The sequence below is a fragment of the Phocoena sinus genome, chromosome 9 (assembly GCF_008692025.1).
Source record: "Phocoena sinus isolate mPhoSin1 chromosome 9, mPhoSin1.pri, whole genome shotgun sequence".
NCBI classification, from domain to species: Eukaryota; Metazoa; Chordata; class Mammalia; order Artiodactyla; family Phocoenidae; genus Phocoena; species Phocoena sinus.
The window spans coordinates 17694811-17713895 of record NC_045771.1 but is presented as its reverse complement, the minus strand read 5'-3'; the positions used below and the strand labels follow the sequence as shown (position 1 = coordinate 17713895).

At 38.3% G+C, this 19085-nt stretch overlaps 1 protein-coding gene across 7 annotated transcripts in view; it reads right to left on the bottom strand.

Moving 5' to 3' along the window:
• The window catches only part of CNOT4 (CCR4-NOT transcription complex subunit 4), a 142586-nt gene extending 124971 nt beyond the window's left edge, over window positions 1–17615 (bottom strand). For 3 of the 7 annotated variants that reach the window (XM_032642619.1, XM_032642626.1, XM_032642625.1), the window contains exon 1: window positions 17378–17615. The gene's annotated coding sequence lies outside the window, so the exon portion shown is untranslated. Of the gene's footprint in view, window positions 1–16570 lie in introns of all 7 variants that reach the window. The other 4 variants (XM_032642621.1, XM_032642622.1, XM_032642623.1 and 1 more) reach the window with 2 other exon arrangements.
• Between the last annotated feature and the right edge of the window lie 1470 nt (window positions 17616–19085).

Below are 19085 nucleotides of genomic sequence, written 5' to 3'. Positions count from 1 at the left end.
ATCATTGCTGATCCCAGTATAAGAGAACACTCTGAAAGGAAATCAAAAGAAAACTAATTAAAGAACATTTGCCTTCAGAGAACAGAAGTAAAGACATAAAGGAAATGAACTGTGAAGTTCTTTTTTCAACTAATCTCCAAGCTTCTTTATATGTTGCATTACAGTGTAACTCCTCTAGAAATCATTAGCATTATGACAAGTGCATTCAGAGTACCCAAAAAACATATCTTTCATTTTCCCCACAATTTTACACATGATGTCTTCACCTATTTGTACCAATTTCCCTTTTACTGTCATGTTCAGCATCATTCTGCTGGAACCTTTATGAATAAAAGTAAAACCAACTCACATCAGAGACTTAAGAATGGGTTATCAAGATATCTGAAAAGAGTTTAGAGTATAAAATACTAATTCAAATAGAGCCAAAAGTCTTAAGAAATACAATATATCCATCTGGAAGTAGGGAAAAACAGAAAGGGCAGGAGTAGAGGGTGGACACTTAATTTGGCAGGGGTTGGGGAGAAAGCAAGTATTGCTAAAGGAGGTTAGAGGTAGCAGTGAAATAACAACAGATCTCTATTTTTTTTTTTTTGGCCACGCTACGTGGCATCTGGGATCTTAGTTCCCCAACCAGGGATCAAACCCGTGCCCCCTGCAATGGGAGCATGGAGAATTAACCACTGGACCACCAGGGAAGTCCCCACAGATCTCTATTTTAAAAGGGTGGTCCAGTCTTCTACTCAAAGCAACTTTCTGCAATAGCAACCAACTCATAGCTTCTCTTTCCAATTTCCTCTGGGAGATAGGTGTCAAGTCTTTCTGTGTATAGGGTAGAGGAGAGGAGGGTTAGTGAGGAGAAAAGCAGCAGGCCATGATCCAGCAATGACAACTTCCCCATCCAATTTTATGCCATAAAAATTGGCATAATCAAAGACTACATTAAATGTGCCTTCAAGATTTAGTAAGATAAGATAGACTAGAATAATCTCTAATCTTATCAATTCATGAAATTTCTTAAACTCAGAGCAAATCTTGCCATCTCATTTATGTTTTCAAAGGATCATTCTGACAGCTGTTAGTTAACAGACTATAAAGAAAAGGGTAAAAGCAGGGAAGTTGGTTAAAAGGTTGTTGCAATTACCCAGCAAGAGATGATGACAGCTATGGAGATGGGAAAAACTGGTTGAATTCCGGGTATGTTTTAAAGGTAGAGCCAACAACTTCCTGATGAAATGAATGTGGGATGTGAGAACAAGAGAATCAAGAATGATTTTACCAAGGTTTCTATCCTGAGCAACTTGAAGCTGCCAACAACTAAGATGAGGAAGGCTTTGTGGGTGATGCAGGTATGAAAGGGCAGACTTGGTGGGGGGAAGAGCAAGAATTCCATTTTGCACATGTTGAGTTTGAGATGTTTAATAATTATTCAAACGGAGATAGTGAGTAGGCAACTGGGCATACAAATCTGGAGTTCAGGAGAGTGGTCTGGACTAGAGAAATAAATTTGAGTCTCATCAATATTTAGAATTCAAAGCCATGAAACTAGCAGAGATCACCAAGGGAGTGAGAGCAGATAAAGATAATCAAGGAGTAAGCCCTGCCTGGGATCTACAAGAAAGACTAAGAAGGAGCAGCCAATGAGTTTTGAAGAAAACCAAAAGAATGTGGTATCCTAAAAGGCATGTGAAACAAGTGTATCAAAGAGGAAGAAGAAAGTAACTTTGTCAAATGTAGACTGATTGCATAAGACAAAGAACTGACTACTAGATTTAATAATGTCATTGTTGGGAGACCTGAACAAAAAAATGTTAGTATAGTGGTAGGGGCAAAAGCCTGATTGGAATAGGCTTAAGAAAGAACATGAGAAAACAATTAGAACAAGTGCACTTAGACAATGCTTTAAGAGGTTCCATAGCAATGGAAATAAAAAAGAGCAAGGAATAGTGATCAAGAGAAGATATTTTTATGATGAGAAAAACAGTATGCCTGTACACTGATGGGAATGATCCAGAAGAGAAGGAAGAACTGAGGATGTACAGAGAGGGAGGAGAATTGCTGGAGTACTGTCTAAAGTAAATGAAAGGGGATGGGATCTAATGCATTAGTCAGAGGAACTGGGATTAGACAGAACCAAAGACAATTCATCCATAGTAATAGAAGGCAGGCAATGTCATATCAGTAGGTACATAGGTGGTGGAGTCTATAAATATTCTTCTGACTGCTTCTATTTTCTCAATGAAGTAGAAAGCAGGTCCAAAAACTGAGAGTGAGTATGAGGACAGTTGGAAGTTTGAGGAGAAAGGCAAAGGTATAAACTAGGTCATCTAGGAGAGGGGAAACCAAATGGACTAAGGAAATAGACTACAATTTCCAGACAATATTAAGGGCTTTTCAGTAACTTTCAGTCTTTAGTCCCTGTCGGCTGCACAGGTGCAGACATGAAGAACTCAGAGAATCTGATTTAACTAGGGTTAAGGTTTCGCCAAGAAAGTATGAAGAAGCAAGAAAGGAGCAAGAGAGGTGAGGCCAATGAAAGCAAATGAATATAATGATTGATACCTAGGTAATGAATGTAATACACTAGGTAAGAAGGGAAGAAAGGAAATCAAGGGTGGCAAAGGACAGTGCAAAGGGAATAGAAACTGGACTGGAGGTCCTAATGATAGTAAGCTTGTTGAGTTGCGAAGTACGTGGAAGGAGCTGAAAAGACGGATGGTGGTCAGAGAGGGGCTGCATGAACTGCAAGTCATGGTGGGGTGGGGGTTCATGTTATTGGTAATAACAAGGTGTAAGATATGATCATGGGGACTTCCCTGGAGGGCCAGTGGTTAGCACTCTGTGCTACCATTGCAGGGGTCATGTGTTCGATCCCTGGTTGGGCAACTGGGATCCCACATGCCATGAGGTGTGGCCAAAAAAAGAAAGATATGACCATGGAGTGGTGACTGACATAGGGCGGAGAGCAAGATCATTAAAGAATTTTAGAACTTAAGAGGTCACAGTAATAGAAGCAACACAGATGGTATATGTTGAAATTACCAAGAATTTAAAAAGGGATAGCGTTGGGCTTCCCTGGTGGCGCAGTGGTTGAGAGTCCGCCTGCCGATGCAGGGGACACGGGTTCGTGCCCCGGTCCGGGAGGATCCCGCATGCCGCAGAGCGGCTGGGCCCGTGAGCCATGGCCGCTGAGCCTGCGCGTCCGGAGCCTGTGCTCCGCAACGGGAGGCCACAGCAGTGCGAGGCCTGCTTACCATAAAAAAAAAAAAAAAAAAAAAAAAGGGATAGTGTTACTAGCAAGAATGACAGTAAGTTAAGATCTAGAAGTGAAGAAGAGATGAGTAACTCAGAATGCAAGAAATGCCAGCAAACATAAGGGTTTTTGAACAATATAACCAGGCTCACTTTTTGACTCCTATTCCATGGAAGAGGTCAGAATGGGAAATGCAGTCTTAAATCTCAGTGCAAGGACTCCTCACTGACCCCTGATGATAGTATATAAGAAAAAAATGAAAAACATTATAGCCAACACGTACAAGGCAGTGTCTTCAGAAAAGTAGAAAGTAGAGGAAGTGTTCAGGAAAAAAAAACAAGGATACAAGAAATTTTGCTGATGATGGAGAGGAGTGAAAAGATAAGAAATATTCAGAAAATTGTGAGGATTCAAGTGTGAGACATGAACTGTCACCTGGGAGGATGGTAGTAACTGACATAAAAAGGGATAAAAGATATAATGAGATTAGTCCTGATGGACTTTAGGCAAGCAGTAGTGTCTAGGCTGTGACTACTAGAGGGAGGTATCAGAAGCTCCCTGTCAGTGGAACACAAAAATCTGGGGAAGCACTGCCCTTTGTCTCAGTGCAAAGGGCTTTTCCTTCACCCCTAATGACAGCTTACAAGGAAACTGTAATGTACTTGTAAGGCTGTAGAGTTTTTAAAAATTAATAATATAAAGAAGTTAGAACAGTTCCTAGATTCTAATAAGCACACAAATATAAGCTTTTATTAGTTAATCAAATATAAAATATAATTATTATAGGGAAAAAAAAGAGATACATCTTACATTTTTTTTCCTCAGCTATATGAGTATCCCAAGTGATTTCCAGGAAAACCAGTACCAAAATGGACTCAGAAAACCCATTGGAGAAGACAAAGCCTCTGAGATCAACTTCTATGTAGTGTCCATCAATCTCAGAAAATTGGCTCTCCTCCAAAAATGTATCCCCACCACCACTTAAACTGATTGCCCCATCCACCCCACTTCAATGGTAAAATAATTTACTCATTCAATGAGCATATACTGAGCACCTACTATGTACCAAGTACTATTCCAAGAACCTGGGCTACATCAAAGAACAAACATCCCCATCCTAGTAGATGGAGATCAACAACTAACAGCATATATAATGAGTTAAGTGGATTATATGATATGTTTGGAGATAAGTATTATAGAAAAAAAAGCTTTAAAATGCAAATATTAATATTAGGGGAGAGGGGCCTGGATGCTAACTGTAAATAAATAGGGCAAGCCTTAGTGAAAAGGACATCATGTGAACAAAGTTCTGAGGGAGTTGAGACAGCTATGTAGTAATTAGATAAGTGTTCTCCAGGCAGAGGGACAGTCAGAGCAAAGATTCTAAGGCTTTTCCATTTAGTTCTTACCACTACTTGGCAATAATTTTATTATTTTTTTTTCTATTTCTTCTCTTCTATTGTCCAATCCTACTCTCTACGTTACTTCAGCAGTGGATGATAATAACAGCTAATATTTATCAAATATTTACTATATACCAAGCATTGTTTTAAGAGTTTTAAAAAGATTAAGTAATCTAACAGATCTATGAAATAACATAGATCTATGAACATAACAGATCTATGAAATAGATCTCCATCATTCACAAGGAACAAAACTGAGGCACAAAAGATTAAGCAACTTTCTTCAAGATTACAGAGTTAGCAAGTAGCAGAGCCCTGAAGCAGCATGTGTAATAAGTCTTCTGTACTGTGAAACTTAAGAACATTCAGCACAAAGACTGCCTCAAGTTTTCTCATTTCTAATAAATAGAATCTCTCATATTACACATTCAATAACTGTGAAAGCTGCTATTATAATTTGTCTTCTTGCCATTTTTATAGTCATTACCTACTACTGAATAGTCTTTAGCTACAGTCTCTACTTAACATCCTTCTTAACTTCCCGCCAATCTGATTTACATTCTCAGTCTACTGAAAGCGCTCTCATGTGATTAGTGATTGTCACACACAAGCCAAAGGGCTTTCTCTATTCTCATTTTGCTTGAATGTTGCATTGAACTATGTAAATTCCTTTTTTCTTCTTGAAGTTGAAGTGGTATCATCCTAGATCTTCCTATTCCCGTGACTTCTCTCTCCCAGAAAATCTCTTCCTTTGTTTTCTGAGACAAACTTTTCCATCTTCCTTTTACCTCTCTAATTGTTCCTTTAATAATACCTTTTTCAGGGACTTCCCTGGTGGTTCAGTGGTTAAGAATCCACCTTCCAATGCAGGGGACATGGGTTTGATCCCTGGTAAGGAAACTAATATCCCACATGCCGTGGAGCAACTAAGTCTGAACACTCTGGAGCCTGTGCGCCACAACTAGAGAGAAGCCTGCGTGCCGCAATGAAGATCCCGCGTGCTGCAACAAAGACCCGACGCAGCCAAATAAATAAACAAATATTTTAAAAGAACAAACTTTTTCACTTCTACCCCTTTAAAGGTAGGTATCCAAAAGCTTACTTTCCTTTGTGCTTGTCTCTGTTAACTCAGTCCCCCTTAAGGTTTATTCATCCAATAAGTATTTATTGAGCACCTACTATCTACCAGGCACTATTTGGGTCACTTTGGATATATCAGTGAACAGAATAGACCAAAAAAAAAAATCCTCTTATCCACGTAAAATCAAATAATTCTATGCTACCAAGGACACTCAAAACCATCTTCCCCTAAATACTATTTTAAACACATCACACTCCTGACTTAAAACAAACAAACCTGCAGTGATTGCAATGATTCCCCTCTTATCAACCACATCTAAATTTCTCTGCCTTAGTTCAAAATACTCCATAATTATTTTCTATCATACCTGTCCAGGTTCATTTTCCATTACTCTTTGATTCAAAAGAATTCCAGGTAGGTCAGTCCTTTGATTACCCCCTAAAACACATTACCTGTGTTTCTAGCTGGTCAAGTAACTACTAAAAACATATGTCTACTACCCAGACATTAAAAAGTACACTGAATAAAAGATAAGTCTTCAAAAACAGATTTTTAAAAAATTCTTTCAAACATAAAAACAGCAAACACGTATCCAGGGCTTACTATATGCCAAACGCTATTCCATGCACTTTATATACATTAACTCATTTATTCCACACAACAATCTTAATAGCTGCATTCTACAAATGAGGAAGCTGAGGTCCAGACAGCATAAGGTAACTTGCCCTAGGTCTGACAAGAAGTGGTAGGAGTAAGATTCAGGCTCAGGCAGTCTGGTTCCATACTAAACTGCATGCTCCCAGCAGAAGCCATAAATAAAAATAGGGGGAATTGAAAGGGCTGGCAAGCAAATCTATAGACCAATGAAAACTATGTTCAACTATAAAAAAAATCATTTAAGTTAGCCCGTTACTCCAAGAGCAATATTTCCTTTAATATAATGTCAAGTTTTAAAAACTACAGAATTTAGTAGTATATAATAAAAAGCACAATCTGTAAACACAAACACATCATATATTATTCAGAGTTCTCCAAAGCTGCTGAAAACTTGCTAGGCATGACAAAAAAATAGAGGGCGACACATGACTAACAAATGTTCTTTTGTTAGCACAGCTATATTAAAGTATCTTACTGTCATACTTGTTTTCATTAGGATCAAACAGATTTGAATACAGTGCAGGGATGGTAACGACCTTAAAAAAGACTACTAGCTTTACTTTTTAGAAGCAAAGTTCACATCTAGGACTAGGTCCAGGACAACAGAAAAGATTTTAGTAGAAGCAAGAAATTCCAAGAAAGTACCACGAAGCATCTAACATCAGTACTCTTCAACCTATCACCAACTCTATTGCTAAAGGACATTTTAAAAGATTTCTAAGTATTAATTTAGTAAATTCATGAAACTACTTTATAACTGATTACATAAAATTAAAAATGAAAGGAAGAGGTTCTTCTATAAAACAATCTTAGAATAACCTTACGCCAATACATGAGCAAAATGAGGAGTATCACACATATCATTTTCTTTTCTTTCCCATTTCCCCCTTCCTTCTGGCAGATAAAAGACACAAAAATGGTCAGGTTTTGAGCTAGAGAGGTTAAAATGCACAAGCCTGGACAAGGATGCTAGTCTGACTTAGAAAAGGCTAAAGTCTGTAGCCTTCCCAACTAGAAGCCTAACTTAGAAAAGAAAACCTAAAGTATGTAGCCAAAGGCAGCAAAGGAGCCAGTGCCATCAATGCCTTAGGCAAAAATGCACCGTGGTCATTACTAGAATTTGAAGTGTTTCACTGTATTTTCTGCCTCTCCTCCCTTTTCCTAGGTTTGAAATGCACCTGCCCTCCCAGCTACCCAAGACACCCCAAAGCCACTCACACAAAAGGGCTCCCTCCCAAGAATTTCATGAATAAAACTATGCAAAATACTAATAATTTGAGATTAATTCAAGTTGTTAAAATCTGGGAGAGATTTTTGGAGCATGGAACCATTTTCTCCTCTCCCCTCCACGAGCCACTGTGACACTTTCAAGCGGCTCCACACTCAAGGCATTAAATTAAAAGTTCTTGGGGAAAAGAATGGATTAGCAGCTACCACTGAAAATATTCTCAAATACTAAGGTTCTCCTATACTGCATATTTGATATTTACTTCCTTCCCACATACACTGGGTGGTAATGAGAAAGAAGCATAATCCTCCTCAAGATTCTCCTGCACAAAGGCGACAGCAATTCAATCTTAAATCCACAATTAAAATATTAAAGGCTCTGTTAAAACATACCCAAGCAGAAGGCAATAGCTTTCTATTCCAGTGACCATATTAGATAGTACGCATAACCCGCTAGATAAAGGAAAAAAATGTGAAAAATAGTTCTGTCACATCACCAGGATTAAGGAGGTTTAGGATGGAGGGAACATCCATGAAAAACACATATTTCCCAACAATGCACTATATTGCATCATTATCTTTATCCTTATTAATATTTCCCAAGTACCCGAAAGGTCCATGGCATTATTGTAGGTTATACCTTTTATAATAATAGGAAAGAAAATGATTGGTAAATTAAGGTAAATTAAATTTTGAAGCTGTAAGCACCTAAGCTTGATATGTTTTCAGACTCAACTATAAGAATTCTTGAGATCCACATGCTAAATATTGTAGAAAGGGAATGAGGGAAGCAGGAAGAGAACAATGGCAATACAGTATTATTCATCTAATATTTACAAAGCCAGAAACAAGAAATCTACTTTTCCCCTGCTGCTTTAAGATAACAAATGAAACTATCCTTCACAAAACAAAGCAAGCATGCTATCCAGAAATACACAATAGATGAAGGAAGTTGGTTTAATGAAGAGTGAACAAACCAAAACAAAGAAAAGAATAACTTCAAGGGTCTGAGAACTTAAAAAAGCATTTTCAAATAAAATAAATATGGCTTTTGTGTAACCAGATCTGTTTTTAATAATACCTTTGCAAAACAAAGTATATCAAAATAAATCAAAGAATAAACTCTCACTTAATAATGTCCCTACATTCCTCTTTGGCCTGCTGACCTATCCTTATCCATCCTTAAAGGAGGTTGGGGCTGACAATATTAGTGCCCTATTCATCAGAATTTTATGCCATTCCTTCTGCATTAATCAGGTCATTATTAAACTTTAAAGCTATCCAGTAATATATACTGGTTACAAGCTGTTCAAATATACATTTCCTAATACTTCTTCTGAACTCTTACACACATAAGAAGCAGATGAGGCATCAATTTCCCTTTTACAAATGAAATATGTTCCATCTCATTATCATGTAATAAAGATTTTCTTTATTTTCCAAACTCCCAGTGAATACATATCTAAAATTATTTGAAAACACTACTAGCTATTTTCTGCTGAATTTTCTTGAGATTGTTATTTGAGTAATCATGCATCACTTCCTTTTCAAAAGCTGGGCTTGGATAACAAATTGCAGTTTACTACCAAAGACAAATAGACATTTCTTCAGTCCTCTATTCTCCAAAACCTTGTTGTCGTTTCTGGATATAAGGACTGAAGAGAAGATGGAATCAATTAGGTGCCAAATCGTGTAGAATATCCACACCAACATCTCTACTCATGGCCTACTCATTAATTTTTCACATTCAACTGTCAACCCCAAAATATGCTGCACACTACTGAAGAAGGAATCTTTTTCTAAAGAGTACTTTCATCATGTCATCTCCTGCCCCCAACCAACTACTGGCTCCTTACCGTAGCTGATCAGATTCAACCTGACACTGAATACACCTCATAATCTAGCCCTACTCTAGCATACTAATTTCTCTGACACCATTCTCAGAAATTAACACCTTATTCTACTGAGATCAGACTCCTTACACCTCTCTCACATCATGCTGGTTCCCACCAAGTGTTTGCTCCTGCTTCCAAGCCCCACATGGAACGTATGGAATGTTCTCCTTCTGAAGATGATCTGCCTATGCAGACAGTACATATTCTTTATACAAGTCCCACTTTCTCAAGGAAGCCCTACTCCTAGATAACCCTATACTAACATAATGGACTCAGACCCATGTATCAAAGCGTTAGTTGTATAATGCTTTGGATAGTGCTAGTTATATTATTATGAAAGTATACCCAACAAGATAATAAACTCTTAGAAGAGGCTGGGCCATCTCCCAAGAAGTAGGTCTATAATAAGTACTTAAAGACTATTTGAAAAATTGATTGAATAATCCTGATTTTTTTAAAAAATCAAGGATATTATATGTCAAAAAGAGTTCTAGTACAAATGAAATAATTGTGATGACGAGAATTTGCTTCAAAATAATCCAGGTCAAAGAGTAAACTAAGTGGGGGCATAGGTAAACTAAGTGGGGGCATAGGTAAACCCAGATTGACTATGAGTTGATGATCTTTGAAGTGACACACACATAGAGATTTGTGTCTACTTTTGTTTAAAATTTTTCTTGTTAATAAGTCAATTTTTTAACACTAATAATGTCTTTACTTCATTTTAAATGACAAAACCAAGGCATATCATAACACTTTTCTTTACCCAACAAATACCTAAGTCCCCATTTAAAGTATGAAAAAGAATTCTGGAAAGATCTAATTTGACAGGGAACTTGTAAGAGCTAATTCTCAACTAAGAATTAATTTTAAAATTAAAGGAAAAAATCTAATCGAAATGGAGGGGATCTCCATCAAAAGAAAAATTAATCTTACTACCAAAAGCAATACTGCTGAAATTAGAACACTCCCTAACACCATAGACAAAAATAAACTCAAAATGGATTAAAGACCTAAATGTAAGGCCAGACACTATCAAACTCTTAGAGGAAAACATAGGCAGAACACTCTATGACATATATCACAGCAAGATCCTTTTTGACCCACCTCCTAGAGAAATGGAAATAAAAACAAAAATAAACAAATGGGATCTAATGAAACTTCAAAGCTTTTTGCACAGCAAAGGAAACCATAAACAAGACCAAAAGACAACCCTCAGAATGGGAGAAAATATTTGCAAATGAAGCAACTGACAAAGGATTAATCTCCAAAATTTACAAGCAGCTCATGTAGCTCAATAACAAGAAAACAAACAACCCAATCCAAAAATGGGCAGAAGACCTAAACAGACATTTCTCCAAAGAAGATATACAGATTGCCAACAAACACATGAAAGAATGCTCAACATCATTAATCATTGGAGAAATGCAAATCAAAACTACAATGAGATATCACCTCACACCAGTCTGAATGGCCATCATCAAAAAATCTGGAAACAATAAATGCTGGAGAGGATGTGGAGAAAAGGGAACACTCTTGCACTGCTGGTGGGAATGTAAATTGACACAGTCACTATGGAGAACAGTATGGAGGTTCCTTAAAAAACTAAAAATAGAACTACCAGATGACCCAGCAATCCCACTACTGGGCATATACCCTGAGAAAACCATAATTCAAAAAGAGTCATGTACCAAAATGTTCATTGCAGCTCTATTTACAATAGCCAGGACACGGAAGCAACCTAAGTGTCCATCAACAGATGAATGGATAAAGAAGATGTGGCACATATATACAATGGAATATTACTCAGCCATAGAAAGAAACGAAATTGAGTTATTTGTAGTGAGGTGGATGGACCTAGAGTCTGTCATACAGAGTGAAGAAAGTCAGAAAGAGAAAAACAAATACCGTATGCTAACACATATATATGGAAGAAAAAAAAAAAAGGTCATGAAGTACCTAGGGGTAAGACAGGAATAAAGACAGACCTACTAGAGCATGAACTTGAGGATATGGGGAGGGGGAAGGGTAAGCTGTGACAAAGTGAGAGAATGGCATGGACATATATACACTACCAAACGTAAAATAGATAGCTAGTGGGAAGCAGCCGCATAGCACAGGGAGATCAGCTAGGTGGTTTGTGACCACCTAGAGGGGTGGGATAGGGAGGGTGGGAGGGAGGGAGACGCAAGAGGGAAGAGATACGGGAACATATGTATATGTATAACTGATTCACTTTGTTATAAAGCAGAAACTAACACACCATTGTAAAGCAATTATACTCCAATAAAGATGCTAAAAAAAAAAAGCAATACTGCTTATATTTCAAGTTTTCATTCAATTACAGCATTCACAAAAGGGTCCACCCAAACAATAGCTGAAAATCACAAAACACTGTTAAAAAAAAAAAGAAAAAGCATAATATGAAAGGCAGAAAATAAAAACAAAAAAAGTTGCTAAAATCAATGTTCAATAACCCGAATCAGCCAATGTTATTTCAAGAAATTCACTATCTGAAGACACCAATTGCCCTTAACTGGGATTGATTTAGTAGGTTCTTAAATAATCAGGAAAATTAGCACTTCCTCTTTATTCTGAGAACTGAAAAATATGCTTAAGAAATTCCAGATATTTGGCTTAATGAGAACATATAGCTCCACCCCTTTGATATTTCAGTCTATAACTACTCTTCAAAATTCAACCATTATTTCCCTACATCATCGTTCACTAATTCCTTCCAAAAGCAGTGATACAAACATCTATCTTTAAATGCTGGCATTTTAGTCTTCTAATTACACTGCTTCTTTGCCTTGACTTTTTTTTCCCCAAAACTGGTTTTAGGCATATATACAAACCAATCTGATTATTCTGATTTCCCCTTCTCCATATTTTCTCTAAATACTCAAGAGGGGAGGTTTTAGATACCATAACTAAATAACATATTTGATTGTGAACAGATATCCGATGTATACAAATAGCAAGCTTTATCCCAATAGCAATACATCATCTGCCCGTCACCCAATGCAATTAAAGTTTAAAACAGGACAACTCTCTTGTATAAACAGAGTTTAGAAAGAATGAAACCATCCTCACAAATAAACTCCTTAGGAGAAAAATAAACTCATACTCAAATTGCCTTGTACTTGCCCTATCTTTAAAGTTTCATTTTCCTAGCAAGTGAAAGTAATCATCTTCTTTTTAGTAGCATGTAATTTCTCTCTTCTAGTAAAAGAAAAACAGTTACGGTAAGGCTAATCTAAGGGGCCAAAATAGTGTTGAAATTTTCTCTTCTATAAACTACTTTCTGATTAAAAAATAAAAGAATCATGCTACAAAAAAGAAATGTGACAAAACCCATTGGATTAATATTACTACACGTGAAAAAGTTGACATTTACTACACAATCTTTTCTAATAAAGAAGGCCACATAAATATCAGATTAAAAACAATTCTGAAAAAAGGTTTTTCAGAAAACCACTAAATATAGGATTAACAGTCCCACTATCTTCTTTCATTGCATCACTAAGTAAGTGAGTAAATTATGCCATCTTTATAATTTGTGTACTCTCAACTTTTGAGAAAAAAATATTACTCTCTTTAAAATATCAGTGGTATTGCCACATTTTATATAAGAATGGGCATTTGCAGATTTTTCCTAATATCTCTGAGGTAACACAAAATATTTTAAATCTCAAAATGTGTTAACAAGTTTTATCCAATACATGCTATTCCAGTGGGATGAAAACCATTTACAAGTTCCACTTAGATTAAGAAATCCTTTGAGAAAAGTATGTAGTACATTCTAGTTACACTATTTCTAGAGCACTAAAAATCTCTATAACCTATTTCCCTACTGTTTTTCTTTAGAACTAACTGAGATGAATGTAACTTCCTTCACAAAAAGTCAAGACAGTACTATACTTAATGACAGAAAGCTAACTGAATTTTCAGCAGAGGTTTAAGTTTTCATAAACTAAAACTTTCTATTTCATTTGAATGGTCTATAAAAATAATAACATTGGGCTTCCCTAGTGGCACAGTGGTTAAGAATCTGCCTGCCAATGCAGGGTACACGGGTTCGAGCCCTGGTCCGGCAAGATCCCATATGCTGGGGAACAGCAAAGCCTGTACACCACAGCTACTGAGCCTGCGCTCTAGAGCCTGCGAGCCACAACTACTGAAGCCCACGTGCCTGGAGCTCGTGCTTCACGACAAGAGAAGCCACGGCAACGAGAGGCCCGCGCTCCGCAATGAAGAGTAGCCCCCGCTTGCCTCAATTAGAGAAAGCCTGCATGCAGCAACGGAGACCCAATGCAGCCTAAATAAATAAATAAACAAATAAATAAATAACTTTAAAAAAAATTTTTAAAAATAATAATAACATTGAGTTGAAATAGATTCAATCAAGTGCTATCTGCAGGCACCAAAAAAAAAGAAACTTTTTTCTAATGAAGAGTGTAGCTTAACCTTAAAGCAGGAGTAGCGAAGGAGAGAGAGGGAAGATTTCTAAAATCATACTGCTTAAACTGAGAAGATATGTTTTCATTATATTGATACATATAACATCATTTTAAAAATAAAACTCCCCTAATGCAAGGAGTTCATCCTTAAGCAATGCCCTCTTTCTTCTACAAAGTAATAAACTGCAAGTTATCACTAGTGCTCCAATCAGACTGAAGTTGAAGGGCATTACAAAACAATTTTTCTGTATATTGCCATTTGATTATAACTGTCTCATCCTAATAAAATTAAAGATTTGTCTATGGAACTTTATGAAAACAAATTTCATAACAAGTCAACCTCAAGTAACTCATGTTCAAAAACGCTTCTGTAGAAATAATCTATTCAATTGAAGAATTCAACTACTGAAACCGGCAGAAAGTATTCCAAACTATCCAAAAAAAAGAACCCCACGAAATTATGAAGCTACAATACTCAAAATGTTACATTTAAGAAGTTAAATCACACGGGCTTCCCTGGTAGCGCACTGATTAAGAATCCGCCTGCCAATGCAGGGGATATGTTTCGAGCCCTGGTCCGGGAAGATCCCACATGCCGCGGAGCAACAAAGCCCGTGCGCTGCAACTACTGAGCCTGCGCTCTAGGGCCCGCGAGCCACAACTACTGAAGCCCGTACGCCTAGACCCCGTGCTCGGCAACAAGAGAAGCCATTGCGATGAGAAGCCCGCGCACCGCAACTAAGAGTAGCCCCCACTCACGGCAACTAGAGAAAGCCCGCGTGCAGCAACGAAGACCCAACACAGCCAAGGATAAATAAATATATAAAAATAAAAAAAAGTTAAACCATACAAAAATACTTTGAACTCTCAGCTCTGTATTTCCTATCAAAATATCAAAGAACTTTAGATATCTTCTTCACATTGTTAAAGATCCCAAAGTAAATTCATTTTGACTTCACAGTGCTGAAACTAAGAATTTGATGATGGCAGGAAAAAAACTATAGAGTGGAGAAAATTACTTGAGAATGCTTTTATTGAAGCAAAATATCTTTACAAAAGAAAAGATGTATTAAAATCATTTACCCTCTTCTGCCAGACAAACAGTCCTCTCCTAGAACACACTGCTTACAATTCAGCCAAGTATGACTGCCAAGGGTTTCTAAACCCGTGTGTTAGGCTTGTTCAAAGTGGAAAGCTTCTCCACCAGTGTATTACAAAGAAAAATGAAATATATTTTTTGCTTAGAGTTGAAGATCAATTGTATTAAATATATTCCTACTGATAAACTAAAAGTAAGTAATACTTTTTTAAAAAAAATCTCAGGTCATAACTTAGGACAAGGTTTGCTATATAAATTGCTTCCAATTCTCAGAAAAGTCGGGATTTATTTAGTTTCCCCAAATTGTGGCTTAAGTAAGTGGCTGAAAGGAAAAATGAAGTTTTATAAACAGCTTTCCTAACCTCGGTTTACATTTGATGAAACAGACCATTTATCACAATCAAGTGAATATAATGTCAAATGTAAGATTCCATCAAGTATTACAGATAAAATCTGTAAAAAAATCACAATTATGAAAAAAAAAATCACAATTATACAGTAATATCCAAAAGTGATTTAATGGACAACTATATGTATTTATATTTACACTTGAGGTATTATTACTTTTGCAAATAAGAGGTATACTGCTGCATGAGATTGCTACTACGACTTAATATTTTTACATACATCTTAAGAACACAATGTCTTATTTACGTTTAAATTTGAGATGTATGTATCTGATCTATGTAATCCTGTTCGTTTTTCTGGTAATTCTTTACTTCACAGTAGTCTGATTATAGCAAAAACTCCTTCTTCACAAAACAGACATCATAAGCCACCACTGGCTTCTAGTTTTCTGCTTTTTAATGTAAATAATAATGACACTGAGTGTTACCAAATGCATTTATGTGCACAGCTTTGTCATTTCTTTCCCAGCCCCCTTCTTTTCTATGGAAAAAATGAGATTTAGTTTTGAAAAAAAAAATCGATTTTTCCTTTGCTTATAGACCTAATGGTTTTCAAGAGAAGACAATTTATTCAGATACCTACCATTCTAGATATGTTAAAAGAAAGAACTTCCCAAATCCAAAAATATCAAGTCAGTCAGATATTAGCTGGAGAGGAAATTTCCACTCAAACTATAAATAAAATGTCATCAATTAAGCTGAACATCAATAAAACTGAGTCAATAATCAATTCTCAATTTGGAAGGAATCTGTAACCCACATATAACCTGCATATAATCAGAACACCACTTATATTTGCTTGTGGAGCTCACAGATGAATTTGGTTGTGTGCCAGATTTATCTTATTTTTAAATGCCCAGGCTAATATTTGTTGGTATAATCAGAGCCCACATTAAGTATCCTGGGGAGACTCAATTCAGAAGAATGCTTGGTAGCATGGAGAAACCGGTCCAAAATGGAAAAAAAAAAAAAAACACGTCCCAACAGAGCGAATAATCCACAAATAGATCATTGAAAGCAAAACGAAGACGCTCCTCTCCGGAGTAGCCTGAATAAACGAGCTTCACTCAAAATGTTTAACAGTATCCTACCTCACTTCATTCACTTCCCAACTTCCTTGACTTTTCAGGGGCCAACACGGGGCATCCCTTTTTTTCTGGAAGTGTATGCTGAAAGAATCTGTATAGGAAAGAGGGAAGGAACGGACAATACCCAAGAACGCTGTGAAACAGGTGGGTCAGAACGAGCAGCAGCATAATCTAGATACTTAAGGGGCAGCTTTAAAATGACAGATGTGGTTAAAGGAAAGACTGCAAATCGGAAGAAGCTCTAGGGTAGCAGATAGGCTGGGGACTAATGGCAAGCACCAGGGGGGAGCAAAGGCTAACTCCACAGTGGTAGCAGCGGAGCAAAAAACAAGCGGCAGGACCGAGTGGGCAACGAGCAGTGGGATTAATGAGCACCACGGGTCACAGTGGAAGTGATGGCTTCGGTCTTGGGAGACGGGAGCCACTGGAGAAGGACATCAGAGAGGGGCAAGGGGGTTGGGAAAACAGGGAGTCCTGAGACCTAAGATTCCTGCCCCTACAAAAACGTAGGGGAGAGCACTGAAGACGAGCAGCCGCCTCGGCTGCCCAATTGAAGAGATTTTTGAAGCAGTCGAGGCTCGCCGCCGCGCAGCCTTCTGCCCCGCTCCCTTTTCCCGGCGGTAACTGCTGTGGCGTAGAGGGGAGAGGGAGGAAGAGGAGGAGGAGGAGGAAGACCGAGAAGGCGGCTGAAGATGAGGCGGGGGGTGGGGAGAAAGGGGGGTGCGGCCTGCACAGTCCCAGCGAAGCCTCCGCTCTCTCGTAGCCGGTGAGCCCCGGGTTTCCCCTAAGCCCAGCCCCACACAGACTCACCCGCCTGCCTTGCCTCGCTTTTCCCTTATCCGATTCCACGCGTTGCCGCGTCCTCACAAGAGACCACTGAACGAGTGTCGGGGAAAAAACTCTTCAGAAACGGGCCTGATTGCTTCAGCGAGTCCGACCTTTACGGCTGAGAGAGAGACTCTCAGCTTTCGGTGGGTTCCACAGCCAGACGGGCCACCATCTTACATTAGGGTAAGACTCCTCCGGCCTCCGGTGCGCAGGCGCACGCCGATCCGACAGGGAGGGGCGGGGGAGGGGCGGGAGGAGCGGCGGGGGGGGGGTGCTGCTCCCGCAGCATCCTGGGAGTTGTAGTCCTCGGAGGGTAACAGCCCAGAGGCAAGCCGGGAGTTGGTGTTCTCACTCCGAGGGCGGATGGCATCATCCACCTAACGTGCCTGTTACACTATTGCCTTTCTTCGTGTTTTGCTACCTTCTTGACCCGCGTGTGCTGCTCCGCTGTCATTTGGTCGGCGGCCGTCGTTAGTGGTTCCGTTTCCTCGGTGTTTGCTCAAATATGGGAGACCAAAACTCGGGGCGGGCGTAACCAATTTTGGGGGAACCGAGACCGTTCTCTGCTCTGCCCACCATGGGTATTAAAGAGGGCGGGGTACAGTCAGGTTGGAGGTAGGAGGAGCGCGGGATTTGATCTAGAGTGGGAATTGGATACTGAATTGGCGTTTGTTTAAGAAAAGTGTTAACTCGTTGCCACTGTTTGCGCGTTTTGGAGTCACCACTCTTGATCCAGTCCTCACCATTAATCTCCAGTGAAGAGATATCCTAAATTGTCCTTTACAGAAGTACAAGAGAAGGGAATACCCACGCGTTTACAAAAATGTGTTTCTAATGATATAAATTTGAGAACAGTATGCGGACTTTGCAGATTGTTAGTTCGATTTCCAGCCCGCACAGCTCTGCGCGCGGAGTTCACAAACCCTTCACACATCAATACATCCCAACAAATATAAGAACGCGTTAGCAATTTCTACGAGCGCCGAGGAATCCTCAATCTCAAAAATCAGTCACACACATACACAAAAAAATCAGTCAATTTACTGGTCCCTCCCACATGCCTCCTAGAATTCTGGTGGAAGTGGCGCTCGACGCAGTCGTTTTTGCTTATTGTGTGTATTCTTCACCCATTCATACAACAAATACTCATTGAGCTCCTCGTGTGTGCCCGGCACTGTTCTATACATGGGGAGGAGACGGTGAGCAAAATAGAAAAAATTCCCTGTTCCTATTCTAGGAATTCCTGTGTCTATTCTAGTGTGTGTGTTGGGGTGACAGAAAAGGGAGATGAGGCAATTTATAGAACATATGATTGAAATGCATAGTATATTGTAACTGATGAAAAATTCTAAACAGAAGGAGAATAGGGGAAGGTTTCAGTATAAAATCTGTGAACTTAATCTCATAGTGAGAAGTTTCATTTCATTTTTTAACAATACATTAGTTCTTTGTGCTTTACTATAAAGCCTAGAGTCAATTATTTGGTGAAAACTTAAAATATGTAATAAACTCACAATTCACCAAAAATTTGAAATTGTAGAATCATGAGATTATTACCTAGCAAGGAAACTTGGGAAATCATTTGGATTCACCACCTTTAGGTAACTATTTAAACATTCAGTATAGGAGACATGTATTATTTTAATGTGTGTTTTTTATATTACCAATTTTACAGTGAAATGTAAACCAA